Below are 18,082 nucleotides of genomic sequence, written 5' to 3' on the forward strand. Positions count from 1 at the left end.
TTTTATACTGAGGTCTGATACGCTGCCAACCCTAGCGGCATCAACTACCCACACCCCTCTTCCCACCCGATGTTATTTAAGAAAAAAAGCCTGAAGTTTGTTCCACACTTATACGAGGTATGCCGTAAGTTTCTTGCCGTCAAACACTACTCGGCGAAAGCATACAGCAATGTGTTTCTCAAGTGTTGTGGAATGTGGTAAAAGACGCCGAGTGTTTCTTGGCTAATCAAAACGACTGAATATTGGCAGCTGACGTTTTGGTGAGAAGAACACGGAAGGAGGAGGATATGTAAGGTGGTAAAATGAATAAAATTCAAATTCGCACCTTACATAAGAGTTAATGCATCGTAACGGGAAGGTGAATATGACACCTAACTTATTTCGGCGGTAATTATCAGATTTGCCTGTAAGTATGTAATGCAAAAGGGATGACACTCAATCGACGGTATTAACACACGACTTTTGTCCCATAACAGGAACTTTCCGCAGCCACGAGCTTGCTGTTGAATAAATACATTGCTTCACACTCTCTTCCTTCCCCTTCACACTAAGTCGACTGAAGTCATATAAACATTAACTGGACTTAGCCCTGGGTCCTATCACCAATAAAATGCACAACACAAATTTAACCACCAGACTTCAAGTCGACCAATTAGGGACTGAACTCAAAAAAAGCTTGCTCGTATCTGTCTCTTACAGGGTGCACGAGATTAGTAATCACAGGAGAAAGAATAGCGTGCTGGTATGCACATTAGGAAACAGCTTGACGAACTAAATTGATGTTTACAGAGCATTTACCCACAAAGTAGTATTTACTCCTGAACTTCGTTAAATATGAAATCCATATAACATTTTAACAGTATGGTTCCGTATGGGCAAACTTATCTACATCTACAGGAATACTCTGCAAATCACACTTAAGCGCCTGGCAGAGGGTTCATCGAACCACCTTCACAATAATTCTCTATTATTTCGATCTCGAACAGCACGAGGAAAAAAACGAACACCTAAATCTTCTCGTGCGAGGACTAATTTCCCTTATGTCATTATCGGGATCGTTTCTCCCTATGTAGGAAGGCGTCAAAAAAGTATTTTCATATTTGGAGGAGAAAGTTGGTGATTGAAATATCGTAAGAAGATTCCGCCGTTACGGTAAACGCCTTTTTTTAATGACGTCCACCCCAAATTCTACTGTCAGCAACAACTCTCTCCCCTGTTTCTCGATAATATAAAATGCGCTGCCCTTCTTTGAACTTTCTCGTGTACTCTGTCAGTCCTATCTGGTGAGGATCCCAAACCGCGCAGCAGTATTCTAAAAGAGGACGGACAAGCGTAGTGTAGGCAGTCTCTTGGTAGATCTGTTGCAATTTCTAAAGTGTTCTGCCAATAAATCGCAGTCTTTGGTTCGTCTTCCCCACAACCTTTACGGTGAGTTATTTCCAATTTAAGTTGTTCGTTATTATAATTCCTAGGTATTTAGTTGAATTGACGGCCTTTAGATTTGACTGACTTACAGTGTAACCGAAGTTCAACGAATTCCTTTTAGCACTCATGTGGATGACCTCACACTTTTCATTATTTAGGGTCAACTGCCAATTTTCGCACCATACAGATATCTTGTCTAAATCGTTTTGTAATTTGTTTTGATCTTCTGATGACTTTACTAGACGATAAACGTCAGCATCATTTGCAAACAACCTAAGACGGCTTCTCAGACCGTCTCCTAAACAGTTTATATAGATAAAGAACAGCAGAGGATCTATAACACTACCTTGGGGAACGCCAGAAATCACTTCTGACTTGCTTGATGACCTTCCGTCAATTACTATGACTTTGACTTCTCTGCTAGGGATTCACGAATTCAGTCACATAACTGAGACAATATTTGATAAGAACGCAGTTTCATTACAAGCCGCTTGTGAGGTACAGTGTCAAAAGCCTTCTGGAAATCTAAAATACGGAATCAATTTGAAATTCCTTTTCAATAGCACTCAGAACTTCGTGTGAGTAAAGAGCTAGTTGTGTTTCACGAGAAGATGTTTTCTAAATCCGTGTTGAATGTGTGTCAATAGACCGTTCTCTTTGAGGTAATTCATAATGTTCGAACACGATATATGTTCCGAAATCCTGCTGCATATTGACGTTAATGATATGGGACTGTAATTTAGCGGATTACCGCTACTGCTTTTCCTGGATATATTTACGTGATCTGTGCAACTTTCTGGTCTTTTGGTACGGATCTTTCGTCGAGCGAACGGTTGTATATGATTGTTAAGTATGGGGCTATTACATCAGCATAGTCCGAAAGGAACCCAATTGGTATACAGTCCGGACCCGAAGACTTGCTTTTATTAAGTCATTTAAGTTGCTTAACTACTCCTAGGATATCTACTTCTAAGTAGCGTCCGACCGATGGTCGAGTTTTGACCGAAGCCGATTAATCGGCTATCGCCCTAACCTTCGGTCGAAGCCGAAGGTTTAACAGCCACAAGAAATTCCGTGCAAGATTGGCGAATTGTGAATAAAATAATGACTTCTGTAATATATTATAAATAGTTTAGGGAGATGATTATAATTATCTTGCAACCTGTCAGAAATAACAACACTTTGAAATAAAAGCAATTGTAATATTTATTTACTTAATTGAACAATTACAATTGGAAAAAACAAGCAGTAATTGCCAAACGAATCTTAAATTTCCATTAGCGTTTTGGTATCTATCAATGATAAGGAATTAATACTCAAAGATAAACAGTCTTATGTTGTAAGCTAAAAATAATAATTTTTCCGCATTTTCCCAATCAAGTTAGATCGCCTGTCCCCGTATATGTGTCCCAATGCGCTGAACAATTGTTCACTAGGAACACTAGTAGGAGGAGCAGGTAACTATTTAAGTGAAATTGGGTGTCGATAAGTAAATGGACTAGAAGCCCAATATTCATAATTGTCAGCATTCCTCAGAAGCAAAGGTTCTTTTTAAAATCATGTTAGATTTTCCTCAAAAGGAAGATAGTGATGTTCCAAATCCAAGTCGTTACCATTTATGACGAGTAATGCAAGTTTATCATGTGGATCCCATAAATCATCATCGTTTTCTGAGGATGCATTTTCGATATCTGCATCTGACGTTGAACAGGAAGGCCTAGGCTCAATAACATCTGCGTCCATACGAGCTATTTGCCTTGACCGACACTCATTCTGTCATAGAAACGATAATATTTTAGTCTTCGTGTTTTCCGTTTCATCGCTTGTCAAATACTTCTTTTTGAAACTGGTATCTGTTAAACCTGCAATCAATAAATGCAGAGTATTTCTTGCGTACGAAAACCTCCTGTTAAGAGACTCGCACAACTGGGTCTTAAGCAATATGGCATTTTCAGAATCTTCATCTTTTGTGCTCACTTTTGAGTTAAGCATGATGATCAATGGTATTATTAAAGATACTGATGAAGAGTCGCCCGAAATCTCAAGTGTTGCTTCATGAAATCGCTTAAACGCTGTTATACGTTACCTTATTTGTACCCATTCATCTGCAGTTGGGACTGTTAGCCCACCGCGTTCTGCCATGTATAAATAGATAGCAGTTTCTTGTTCAACGAGTCTTTTCAATATTATATAAATGCTGTTCTAGCGAGTTTCGAAATCAAGAAGCGAAACGTGTTTGGATAAGTCGCTTGTTTCTTGAAACTTGTTTAAATATCGGGAAGTTGGTTCAAATGGTTCAAATGGCTCTAAACACTATGGGACTTAACATCTAAGGTCATCAGTCCCCTAGATTTAGAACTACTTAAACCTAACTAACCTAACGACATAATACATAGCCATGACCGAGGCAGGATTCGAACCTGCGACCGTAACAGGAGCGCGGTTCCGGACTGAAGCGCCTAGAACCGCTCGGCCACAGGGGGAAGTTTGATCACTTCTTTTAAACTGTCATACAATTTTGCGACATTTTTTATTATATTCATTACAACAACATCTTTGAGTATAACATCATGAATAATTAGCTCCAGCTTATGAGCTACTCATCCAATATAAGTAAATTTTCCGCACCGCAGGGCTGCTAGCATGTTGAAAGCATTGTTGCAGATACCCAGGTCGATTTTATTTGTTAAATTAAATTCGGCAGTAATTTGGTTAACGTTCTCTGAAATATGCTGCCCTGTGTGATCCTATTCCAAGACAGTGGCTGCCAGTATAACTTTTTCCCATTTGGGGCCTTTAATGAAGTGGTCTGTTCAACTCAGCAATGAGCACGTCTTTGGTAGATTACTCCATATGTCAGTCGTAAAGCTGACCCATTTAGCCCTTTCGAAAAGAAGTGCAACTTGTCCTTTTTCTTTTTCGTACGTCACTGGCATTAAAGACGTTTTAAAGTATTTCTCTGACTTTTTCCTGTGCCTGGATTGAGTGTCAGAGTCAGTCAAATTGAGCCTACGATGGCAGCACGTCGACGATAATGAAATCCATAATACTTTTATCGATTGGCAACGATATCGGATGATTATAACGCCACGACGGAGCTATTTTTTCTCAGTTATATCCGGTAAAGTAGGTTGTTGACTACCTTTTTGTCTCGCGAAGAGTTGCACTCTGGTGTTTATTTGTCTTACAGTAAGCTGTCCATTCATTTTTATGAAGTTTTGCCTACCAAGAGACAGTGATTTACAACATACATTACAAGTTGCTTTATCAATGTTTTTCCAAAAATATTCCCAGATGGAATTTAGTCTCACAGAAGCCATTTAGTAACTGAAAGAAAAGATAACAAACAAAGAAATCTTTCAACAATCACACCGAACATCTCTAGCCCCAAACTAAGCCTTAGCTTGTACTATGGCGACTAGACAGCGTAATAAACACACTTAAGTACATAGAAAAATCCATACTATTGGTATAAATGCTCGTGCTCATCACAACCACATTCATCCAAGGAATTCGAACCTGCAACCCCTCGGCTTAGTAGTTCGGAATACGAACCACTAAACCAGAGATGCTGCGAATATGAACTTTTGATTAAATAAAAAAAGTCGAGGCACGTATAAGAGTACGGTCACAGTCAGTGATCTCCATACTGAGATCACTGGTCACGGTGCAACCGACATCGATCTTCAAATATTTTCGACAGACGTCGATCGATATCGCCTGCCGATTGGGTGAACACAGTCCTGCCGACCGTGTTGGTCGATTTCACGGGTTTCCGTACGTTCGCTTCGCACCAGTGACTGTGACCTACGAAACGAACATTCCACAACTTTTTTTAGCAAGTTTTACCCAAAAACACAGAGTAATAAAGGCATGGCAATTCGCAAGGGGCAAGTTATTTTTACTAGAACAAAAAGCAGAAAATCTTGTGCGCTGTTTCAAATTCTCTAAAATTACAAATTTATTTGTGATCTGAAAATTTTATTTACTATTATTACTAATATCATTTTTGTTATTATTACGTTTCCGGACTGCCCGTTGTGCCAGGTACCTGCATGTCTTGCGAATTTATTGTTCGTCCTAAAATTCTCACAAACAGCAGCGAACGATGTTGAAACAATATACACATTTTTTTAAAAAAAATAAAATACGTGAGGCGAACAAATACGCCATTTCACGCACTTCTCAGACGCTCTGACTGAATGAAAAGGTGTAACATCCTAGCATCTACCGTCTCCGACATATAAGTACGTAAAGATGAAGAAAACCAGAACTTCGTATTTTGGTTCTTCAAGTATATTAGAGCAGTAGAATACGTAACACGACATGTATTTGTGAGATACAAGCCCTCTTCTAACCAAATAAATGCTCTTCCGTTTAAAATTGACAGTTTCTTTCGATAGTTTGCAGATGACATGTCGTATTAGGACTTAAAACTCTTCATTTCTAAAGAGAACAATGATGTAAGACCCTAACCTTCTAATATGTAAATGAAAAGGGATAAAAGAAGAATATTTTGAGCAGCCTATACATATAAATGCATTTATTTACAGAAATTAAATATAACATAGTGCCTACTGGCGCTTGCAAAACAGTGATGAACTTTTGTCGGAATATATCGAAAACTATGGTTCCAAGAGTCGGTGAAAATCTTTATTTCTTTAGTGTCAGGGCCAATAGCAAGACGCAAATATCTTTGACGTTAAACTGAAAGACAACTAACTATGGAAGTGTAAATAAAAATGAGTAAGTGTGGGATTCTTATGCGTCAGTACGTGCCCCCCTGCGTGCATGTAAGTATATCTCGAAGATCTGTGAATATCGATGGCGAACAGCGACCACCGGCCACGCTGGAAGTCGTAGCTTGCCTGGTATACTGATCTGTTTACTTTCTGGTAGAGATTAGTCAGAGTCCTTTTTGAGATTAGTTTCATTTAAACTAAAAAAAAGGTGTCGCGCAAAATACTTGCATAATCTAACCTTACCGGCGCGAGGAACAAGCGGCGGCCAGGTGACAATACGGAACAGTATAATTACTAATATGTATTTCTTTCTGGTAAAGGTTAAACAGGGTGCTTTTTAAAATTTGTTTTTAAAGAATCCCAAAAAGAAGACGCACACAGTCTTTCAAACATTGTTCCTTCTTTGCCATTGCTGTCGGTTACAAGCGTATATTATGCGAGTTGAAACAATCGAAATGCACATGTCAAACTTCGAGATACATCGCACGCATATAAACCTAACGAATATACCTTGTAAAGTTTTCCTAGTTCCCTGAGCTGAGGAGGACACGCGGCTAAGGGTAGCGAAAACAAAAATAGCTCCATAACAAGAGAATGGCTTCCTCGTTGTGTTACCAAAATGCGCGCCGTTTGCGCTTCGAAGTCCTCGCTTGCCATGGTGTAAACAACACGAAGTATTAAAAAACACACGCGCACACGCGTGTGCAGGTTTCGTTAAAGCGTTAACCATGTGGTTCATATTTATATCAAGCAATATGAAATATAGAAAAAAATAAATCCTGCAGAGACACAATTATTCGATAAGTGAGACACTGAAAACCACGTAAGTCATTATTTTAATACTCAGAACGGGTATAATCGTTAACAAGTCAGTCGCAGTAACTACATGTGCACTGCGCACTGAAAGTCTATTCATTACAGTGTCGCACACTGCAAATCGCGTTCGTTGGCTGAGCTGCGGAACGTTCCGCATTATGCCAACGAGCTCCGAGAAGAACTGAGGGCCGCGCGGGATTAGCCGAGCGGTCTCAGGCGCTGCAGTCATGAACTGTGCGGCTGGTCCCGGCGGAGATTCGAGTCCTCCCTCGGGCATGGGTGTGTGTGTGTTTGTCCTTAGGATAATTTAGGTGAAGTGGTGTGTAAGCTTAGGGACTGATAACCTTAGCAGTTAAGTCCCATAGTATTTCACAAAAAAAAAAAAAAAAAAAAAAAAAAAAAAACTGAGGGTGCTCACGGAACCAGAAAAACTTTACAAGGTATGATGACACTTGTCTCTAAAACTGTAACATTAAGAACAGATATTAAAAAATAAGTGAAGCTTGAATTACTATTGAGAAGTAAACAACTTAATAAATATTGTAAAAGCAATACTTACGATTTTGATTTTTAGGTGCTTTTCACAAACTCAATCTTCTCTTCTTCTCGGTCAGATAAAAACTGTCACAGTCGTATGATAAAACACCAAAGCAGATAATCTAATTCGCCTACGAACTTGTATTTAATGGCAATGGCGGCCGACCGACGCACTACGGTGTACTACAGTCTGCGTCAAGTTTTGAAAGCTACGCGACTGTTGCAGTTTAATTCGTCGGGTGGCCACTGCGCATGCTCAGTTCTGACAGTTCAATTTTGGCGCTTGCTAGAAACCTTCGGCTTCGGCCGAAACTTCGGCATGTTTTGGCCGAAGCCGAATGTTCGGTCGGACACCACTTATAAGTTAATCACGTTGGCAGCTATTCATGATTCTGATTCTGGAATATACTGTATTAATCATCACAGTTCAGCGGGGATTAAGATGGGTCAGGGACACAACATGGACGCATATATGCTTACACGCAAAAACTCATTCACAACGTAACCAGTTTCTAGCGAAAGTTGAGTCGTCAAGTCTAGGTTCTGCCTCACAGTGAAAAGTAATGGGAAATGGAATCGGAAACACGTGGCATGCAGCGAATTGTGACCGAGTAAGGAGCAGGTAGTACCCCTTTATAAGTCTTCTAACAAATTACTTAAAGATTACAAAAGTCCTAACTCGAAAAATCTGAGCTAACTCCTATCCAAAATCGACGTCTAACTGCGCACAGAAGCGGCACATCACACCCACCATATACCAGCTCAGTGCCTTGTCTGGGACTGATTCATCGAAAAACTCGGCAGGACCGAATTGTCCAATCAAAATTTTCCATCAGTTCAATGTCCAAAATTTGAACAAATACATGCCTCACGTGCATGTGCCTGAAAGAAAATCCCCACAGATCACATTCGGCTGAGTGGCGCCCCCAACCAAGTTTGAAAGTTCAGCTCAACTACCGTTCTGAGTCCTCTGCTGCAAAGCTGAAGCAAGAATGTCCACCTGAATTCACCTAGTTGCATGTGTTTGCAATTATATCCACATTCATTCAGCCCAGCGATCTTATATGCTAATATAATATGATTACAAGTACATGGTCAGTTGAATATCATAAGTAATGAAAATTAAAATAAAACACTCAGTTTCGGTTCCCAATGTGATATAAGAAGGTACAGGGAGAGAGACCACACCCTGCAGAACTTGATGAAACCACGAAATTATTTTAAAGGTGGGCTGACTGATTCCTTTCATTACTTTCGACTAACTTAGAAAAATGATGCTGGCCCTATTAATACAATGTGATGAAATGGTCAAGTGATTTTTTTTTCGTATTTGTCGTTTTCCTAGCTCCATCTAATTCTTAGTGCTGAGGCCACAGTAGGGAACCCTATATTCTTGTGAACAGCATGAACATTTCCTTAATTACCCTCTATATTATGCAAATGCTATCAAAACTTGTAAGTCTTCTCAAGTAATAATATAATTTTTCAACATTGTTTACAAAAACACGGGAGATTCTAAAAAAATATCAAGACCTGCCCTATTCATGCCACTCACGCAACTCACAGTTCACACATGACATTCTCCAATTTTTCTGAAGCACAAACGCAAGTGAGATGTTAAAATACCACAGACAAATGGAAATTAGGTATGCACACACATAGAGTAACTACAAAAACAAATCATATTTCAAAATATAAAAGTGTCTCACTGTTATCAGGAACAAAGGTGTCACAAAACGGTGTCACTTAACGAAGATGAAACACAGTAACGCTAATAACTAGGTACATGAAACATGGTCCTTGCTCATACGACATACGATATAAATAAATGTTCTTTCCTATAAATACAATATATATTACAAAATATGTTCTTCATTTGGACGATTAAATAGAACTATTTACAAGTGTAATCACCACGTCCTGCGAAGAAAAGATAAAACGAAGAAACATTACGCATTCACACATGAGGTACTACACAATGTCCGGTCTTAAAACTACACTTCATTCTTTCAGAACACGCAAACACAGATTTGGTTGGGGAGCGATAACAAGGTTTGGCCAGGCGTGAGTGTTTCTCTCTGTGGAATCGAACCTTGAACAAGGACACGATGGTAGGAGTAATGGTGGGAGAGCGTCTCAAAGGTGTGTCCCTTACACAATCCGTTCAAGAAGAACCTCACGCCAAGGCCACCCAAAGCTTTAGACATGCAATGTCAATAAATCCTCTGTTGTTTGTTGTTCACAAGTCCGATTCTGCAGCCCGCAGTGGGCCATTCCCTATCGTTTCGAAGAAATTTCTTTGGTGAGGGGCTCCTAACCGCTACTAATTTTTGTATCATGTCCATGGTTTCTACTAGCAAAACTATGTGTTAATTAGACTAACATCAAGATTGCCCATAAAGTAAAAGTCATTAATGTCCAGTTGTGCTGAATCATTTTCTCCCTTCTTTACTGAATAGAGGACATGTGGCAAAAATGCCAACAGTAAATTAATTCCTGTCTCGCATTACAGTCTTTGAATTACTCAGTGGGTACAATAGAATCTCATTACAGTCAGTACTCTCTGGCCCACTCACAGTATACCCCGTGCCAGCGCACAGGGTAGTGAGAATGGTTATGTTTTCGCAAGTCCTAGTACAATTCATTCAATCTTCATTCTTCACGTGGTTTACTGTTGTCGAGCTGGCTGCTTTGGCAGACAACACCCAGCGCAGCACGGCGCCCTGGTGGCGCTACCACATCTCTGTCCGTTTATCTTGGCTTATGGACCTCATGCAGCAACAAAATTCATTGTCCAGGAAACATCCACGTTAGTTCACATGTCACAGCTGACGATTCACAACAAACGGAAAAAAGTCATCCTGTATTAACTCAATACACTGACGCGATAAAAGGCATGGGCTGCCTGCTAATATCCTGTCGGACCTCCTTTCGCCCGGAGTAGTGCAGCAGCTCGACGTGGGATGGGCTCAACAAGTAGCTGGAAGTCTCCAGCAGCTGTCCGTAATTGCGGAATTGTTGCCGGTGCAGGATTTTGTGCACGAACTAACCTCTCGATTACGTCTCGTAAATGTTCAACGGGATTAATGTTTGGCAACCTGGGTAGCCAGATCATTCGCTCGAATTGTCCAGAATGTTCTTCAAACCAATTGCGAACAATTGTGGCCCGGTGACGTGGCGCTTTGTCACTCATAAACATTCCATCTTTTTTAGGAACATCAAGTCCATGAATGGCTACAAATTGTCTCCGAGTAGCTGAACATAACCATTTCCAGTGAATGATCTGTTCAGTTGAACCAGACGACCTAGTTCATTCTATGTAAACACAGCCTACACCATTATGGAGCCTCCATCAGCTTGAACACTGCCTTGTTAACAACTTGGTTCTTCAGAATGAGATTTTCACTCTGCAGCGGAGTGTGTGCTGATATGAAACTTCCTGGCAGATTAAAACTGTGTGCACCGACCGAGACTCGAACTCGGGACCTTTGCCTTTCGCGGGCAAGTGCTCTACCATCTGAGCTATCGAAGCACAACTCACGCCCGGTACTCACAGCTTTACTTCTGCCAGTATCTCGTCTCCTACCCTCCGAAGGTTCGCAGGAGAGCTTCTGTAAAGTTTGGAAGGTTGGAGGTACTGGCAGAAGTAAAGCTGTGAGGACGGGGCGTGAGTCGTGCTTGGGTAGCTCAGTTGGTAGAGCACTAACTCGCGAAATAGAAAGGTCCCGAGTTCGAGTCTCGGTCGGGCACACAGTTTAAATCTGTCAGGAAGTTTCAACTTGGCTCTTGACAATCTAACCCTACCATCAGCGTTCACCAAAACAGAAATCGTGACTCAGCTGACCAGGCCATGGGTTTACAGTCGTCTAGCGTCCAACCGATATGGTCACGAGCGCAGGAGAGGCGCTGCAGGCGATGTCGTGCTGTGAGCAAAGGCACTTGCATCGGTCGTCTGCTGCCATAGCCCATTAATCCCAAATTTCGCCGCACTGTGCTCATGGATGCGTTTGTTGTGCGTCCCACATTGATTTCTGCGCTTATTCCACGCAGTGTTGCTTGTCTGTTAGCAGTGACAACTCTACGCAAACGCCTTTCCTCTCGGTCGTTATGTGAAGGCCGTCGGCCACTGCGCTACTCGTGGTGAGAGGTGACGCCTGAAATCTGGCACACTCTTGACGCTGTGGATCTCCGAATATTGGATTCCCTAACGATTTCCGAAACTGAATGTGCCATGCGTCTATCTCCAACTACCACTCGCGTTCAAAGTCTGGTAATTCCCGTCGTGCGGTCATAATCACGTCGGAAGCCTTTTCACATGAATCACCTTGGCAGTAATAACAACTCCGCCAATGCACTGCTCTATTATATCTTGTGTACGCGATACTGGCACCATCTGTATATGTGCATATCGCTATACAATGACTTCTGTCACCTCAGTGTGTATCATACAACATCCTAATATACCCCTTAACAATACATAAAAATATTCATCGCAAGCACATAAGGAAGCAATTTTGGCGATCAACAAAACATAGTTATTAAAAAAATAATTCATTTGCAGAAGAAACTGGATAATACATGTAGGGAAAAAATTTATCTCATCCCTAAACAATCTTCAACAGTGAAAAATCACTGTACACTCTGCTAATCAATATTAGTCTCCAAGAATACCAACTCCCTTTTCACATACCGTCACTTGTATGGCAAAACTACATGGAAGCCTGTTTGCTACCTCAGTATGTCTCATGAAATCTTAACACACACAAAATGTGTCAGTTCCCGTATCACATACTGCCGCACATACGGGAAATCTATCTGAACACCTGACTTCTGCCTCATTAATATACAGGATGTTACAAAAAGGTACGGCCAAACTTTCAGGAAACATTCCTCACACACAAATAAAGAAAAGATGTTATGTGGACTTGTGTCCGGAAACGCTTAATTTCCATGTTCGAGCTCATTTTAGTTTCGTCAGTATGTTCTTCCGCCTACGCTCAATGGAGCACGTTATCATGATTTCATACGGGATACTCTAACTGTGCTGCTAGAACATGTGCCTTTACAAGTACGACACAACATGTGGTTCATGCACGATGGAATCTCCTGTACATTTCAGTCGAAGTGTTCGTACGCTTCTCAACAACAGATTCGGTGACCGATGGATTGGTAGAGGCGGACCAATTCCATGGCCTCCACTCTCTCCTGACCTCAACCCTCTTGACTTTCATTTATGGGGGCATTTGAAAGCTCTTGTCTACGCAACCCCGGTACCAAATGTAGAGACTCTTCGTGCTCGTATTGTGGACGGCTGTGGTACAATACCCCATTCTCCAGGGCTGCATCAGTGGATGCATGTATCCTCGCTGACAGAGGACGTTTTGAACATTTCCTGTAACAAAGTGTTTGAAGTACGCTGGTACGCTCTGTTGCTGTGTGTTTCCATTCCATGATTAATGTGATTTGAAGAGAAGTAATAAAATGAGCTCTAACATGGAAAGTAAGCGTTTCCGGACACATGTCCACGTAACATATTTTCTTTCTTTGTGTGTGAGGAATGTTTCCTGAAAGTTTGGCCGTACCTTTTTGTAACACCCTGTATACAAGAAATTATAAAACATGGAAAATCTGTTAAAAAAAGACACATGAATTACCTGACACATAAGAAACACACTGAAGCTGCCTAATTATCCAAAAATACTCAGTTATCATATATTCACAGGATGGTTCAAATGGCTCTGAGCACTATGGGACTCAACTGCTGCGGTCATAACTCCCCTAGAACTTAGAACTACTTAAACCTAACTAACCTAAGGACAGCACACAACACCCAGCCATCACGAGGCAGAGAAAATCCCTGACCCCGCCGGGAATCGAACCCGGGAACCCGGGCGTGGGAAGCGAGAACGCTACCGCACGACCACGAGATGCGGGCTGTTCACAGGATCATTACATAATCTACAGCGAATACACACGACATCAGAAAGAACGACACCTCCACATTTACTGACAGTGAAGCCTGTACTGAACGTGTCCGCAGCTCGTGGTCTAGTGACGCCGGCACAGTGGCTCAGCGTATTCGGTCAGAGGGATACCTACCCTCTGTAATAAAGAAAATAAAAAAAACAGGCTGAATGGATCAACGATGAACTTGAACAGGCGTCATGGGACGTCCACCCTGAGCAAATATAACGACTAATAACGAACAAAATGAGATTAAAAAAGTGGCTAGCGTTGCTGCCTCTGGATCACGCGGTTCCAGGCTCGATTCCCGGCCAGGTTGAGGACTTTCTCTGCCCGTTGATGGGTGTTTGTGTTGTCCTCATTATTTCAACATCATTAGTGAAAGTGACTACATGGACTGTGTAAAGACTGGGACACTGTACGGGCGCTCACGACCGAGCAGTTGAGCGCCCCACAAATCAAACATCGTCATCATTACCATGTAGTGGACGCAGTTCGCATCTCAGTTTGTACCTCACTTTTCAGCAACTGGGCTCTAAATGCTTCATATGCGGCACTACACGTATCTAAATATGCCGCAATATCTGTTGGAAACCTGTCACAGCAAATTCATTAATTCCCAGACACGAAGAGTCTTGGCACAACCGTCATACGGCAAATTCAATAATGTCCTCTTATCATCAGGCAACAGAAATAGACACATTTTAAAACTGAGCAACGATATGATACGTTTGGAACCCTTAAGCCTTGTTGACACAGCACTCACAGAACAAAACACACTCTCAACACAATGATCCACAGCAGTAGTGAGCTCTCTTCTCACTGAAAAATCTTTCACTTTCTTTTCGCTTATTAATGCCTTATTTCAGTAATGTGCCTGGCATGTATTATAGCTGGTTCATCCTGTTACTCTACAATCGCATTAACACATAAATCAAGTTTATGCAATAAATAATTCTAACTGACATTCCTCCCTCAGCCCTGGCGTAATGTATACTGTGTGTTCAGTAAGTACAGTCACAGACTCTTTTTGAACAGCTGTTATTTATCTACGTCACAAACAATGGTTGAAAAGTGCCATCTGAGCTCTGCTCAGCATTACCAGTCAGCTACAGTAATAATCTATTCAACTTCTACACAGCTCTCGTCTTCACGTCATTGGTTATTCGCTTCAGATTCCCTACAAAATTCCCCCCTTCTTCACTTAATTTCCGCAATATCGGCTTTCAGTTTGGCATTATTTCCTTCAATCTTTTCGGTTAAATTAGTACTCTGTGCTTGCATTCCCATGCTGAACCGGGTTATTATCTTACTTAACTCGGCGGTTTATGTTTGCATTTCAGTTCTCAACTCAGTGCTCAACTCTTGAATTTCCGCCCTAACTTAGCGTATTTAAATCATTGCTTCGCGTCTCTGATATCTGTTCTGGAGCTTGAAACCGTTGCAGGATGAGATTTTGGAACGCAACAAGATGAAAACCGGACAAATGCTGTGTTTCTGCTAGCGGCACAGTTTTCATTCGTGTGGGTTCAGCAGTCTCCTCGCAAGGGTAGATCATAAACCGCATTAATGCTGTCTGTTTCTGGGAGATCCTTCACGGCCCCCCGAAGTCGGTGCCTCCGATAAGGTCAGAAACAATGTTTCTGATCCCCTATCGCTTGAGTGCAGAACACTCGGTTTCCCTGGAACGTTTCCTGCTCACCTTCCGTGCCCATTATTTGGCGTGCCAACACTTTGTTCACAAGTCATTTCAAATAACCTTTGAGTCTGCACTCTAATACATCCACGCATATCGTCCTACTCAGAGTAGTAACTGACAAATCTCAGACGGATTTTAACAAATCTGTCTTATACCCCTTGGTAAATGATCATAGATATCCGCTTTTCACATGCATACACATATTAATCACGGATAAAATAACTGCTCCTTCAAAAAAGATGAGAAATTTCGGAAAGAAAACACTGTTGTTTATGATCTGTGATCTTATGCAACACAGAAATTGCATTAATCCTGTAAGAATTCCTAGCATCTAATGCTTCCCCAAAAGATCCTGGCAGGCATCGCAGATTAACGACTCCCACTATTTCTTGGCTCGATAAATACCAGGTGGTTACAATTAAACTCTTCCTATTTATTACGTTACAACATGGAAACTAACTACCGTACGAGTACCAAACTTGGTAGCACTAATGTCAAGGACATGGGGAAGAGAAATAACGCAGAATCAGTACAGCTGAACCACTTTTGTTGTGCTGTTACGGTACGTCGTACCATTACATACCGGTACCATTACTACTATAAAACGGGCTCCATGTGGTGCCCATCAGTGTTCAGAAGAGTCAGAAGGCGCAGGATTGCATTCTGCACAGCAGAACGAAGCATGTCCGTAGGTAATCTGGCTACCTCTCTTGATATGCTGCACTTCAGATCAGCACATGTGTGAATGTTCCCCTGGTAAACCCTGTCCTTCAGGTAGCCCCACAATCAGAAATCACAGGGAGTGAGATCAGGTGATCGTGCAGGTCAAGCATTTGGAAAAGATCGGCTGATAATTCGACAATGTCCAAATGTGTTCCGAAGAAGCAGGTCAACTTCACGAGCGATGCACGGGGCGGGGCATCTTGTATGAAAACTGTTGAGTTCAATGCGTCTCTCTCCTGCAGGATGGGTATGACATGCTGGCGAAGCAGTAACGCTGGCCAGTCACACTGCACGTGTTTGGTCCTTGGGCGCCAAACTGTTCAAAAAGAATGGGCCAATGAGAAATGTGGCAGTGAAGCCACACCATACGGTGACATGTTCACCATACAGAGGAACTTCATTCACAGTGACTGGAGGTGAAGATCCCCATACTCGGCAATTCTGCGTGTTAACCTCAATCATCAGAGAAAAATGAGCTTCATCTGTCCATAGGATGGTCCTCGGCCAGCCCTCGACAACTTCAGTCCTTGCGAGAAAGTGGAGAGCGAAGTCAACCCGTCGTTGAGCGTCCTGTGGTGCAAACTGCTGAACGATATGGATCTTGTGCATGTCCGTCTGAGAAAGGTGCGAAACACCTTCCGTGCAGTGGACCACGGGATGTTTAACTGTCGTGACGTAGTACACGCACAGCCTGACGATTGGGAATTGCACGCAGCGTTGTCTGCCATAGCGACAGCGATTTCATCAACCACCTGTGGTGCAACCGGTCGTCGGCCTCTTCCCGGAGCGACGCCCAGTTCTCCAGTTGATTCGAACTTCTTCATCGTGCTCCGCACAGTCGGTGGAGAAAGAGCACCCTACCGTAATCCTTTCAGCCAGCGATATTCTCGAAGTGAAGCTACAGCATTACTGTTGTTTTGATAATAGAGCTTCACCAATAGTGCCCTGCTCCTTTTGTCCAAGCTCATGTTGACACATCAGCATGCGCACTGCAACTCGTCAGTTGTGTGATACTGTGAATCGCGATGACTGATCACGGCACCTGGCGGCCATAGTTGGAAATGGACGGTAGCGCTATGACACATGGAAATCACGTATCCCATACTCTGGACAATTATGCTACCAAATTTGGTACTCTTACGGTAATTGGTTTCCGTGTTATAACGTGTTAAAAAGAGAAAGTTTAACTATATCCACCCACTGTTAGTAGTTAATATTTTCGTAGGACGATCTTTTGCACTATACCAGCGACTAATCGCAGCCACGAGTTTGCTATTGCATAAATACAATTGATTAGCATTTTCTGCCTTGTCATGAGTGCCAAATCGTCTGAAGTCCCAGAAATATTAACTGGATTTAGCGCTGGGTCCTATCACCAATAAAACGTGCAACAGAAATCTAAACACCGGAATTCAGATCGACTGATCAGTGTTTTAACTCTAATAAAAGCTTTCTAGTGTCTGCCTCTTATAAGTTTCATGAGGCTAATAATCACAGAAGGAAGGATAGCATGCTGGTATGCACACTGGGAAAAACTGTAACGAACTAAATTGATGTTTACGGGACATTTATTCATCATGTGGAGCATACTCTTGAGCTCCATCAAAGATGTAACCCGTGTAACATCTTACCTCTATGGACCCGTATGAGCAAACTGTATTAACAATCATAGTTCAGCGGGGACGCATTTATGCTTACACGCAAAGACTCAAATTTTCAGAAAATACCCGATAATAATATTCTCTATTTTCTAGCCAAAGTTGAAATGTGCCTAGCAGCGGAAAAAAATACGAAGCTCAGTCGGAAACATGAGGCATGCAGTGAACTTTGACCGAGTAAGGAGTAAGTACTGCCCCATCAGAATTCACAACGCTTCTAACAAATGACCCTAAGATTACAGAAAGTTCCTAACTCGAAGACTCTGAGCTAACTCCCATCCAAAGTCGCCGTCTGGCAAGGAGATTATCCAGGAATCGGATTTTTGTAATTTTTTTATATTTGTGGTATGTGAAGTTTAAAACTCAAATATCACTCCCCCAAATCCCCAAGAAATTCGACTGCGAAGTTTTCCGAAGAACTTTAGGAACTTCATTGAACCCTCTTCTAAGTACTTTATTGTGAATAGCAGAGTTATCTCGTAGATGTAGATGTAGAACTTTAATACTGTAAAATAAAG

At 41.8% G+C, this 18,082-nt stretch overlaps 1 non-coding gene across 1 annotated transcript; it reads right to left on the reverse strand.

The window, feature by feature from the left end:
- Window positions 1-10,978: 10,978 nt before the first annotated feature.
- Window positions 10,979-11,052, reverse strand: Trnas-cga. The gene has a single exon. It is a non-coding gene; the product is annotated as a tRNA-Ser (tRNA).
- Window positions 11,053-18,082: the final 7,030 nt, after the last annotated feature.

This window comes from Schistocerca americana, chromosome 3 (genome assembly GCF_021461395.2).
Source record: "Schistocerca americana isolate TAMUIC-IGC-003095 chromosome 3, iqSchAmer2.1, whole genome shotgun sequence".
In the NCBI taxonomy this organism is placed as follows: Eukaryota; Metazoa; Arthropoda; class Insecta; order Orthoptera; family Acrididae; genus Schistocerca; species Schistocerca americana.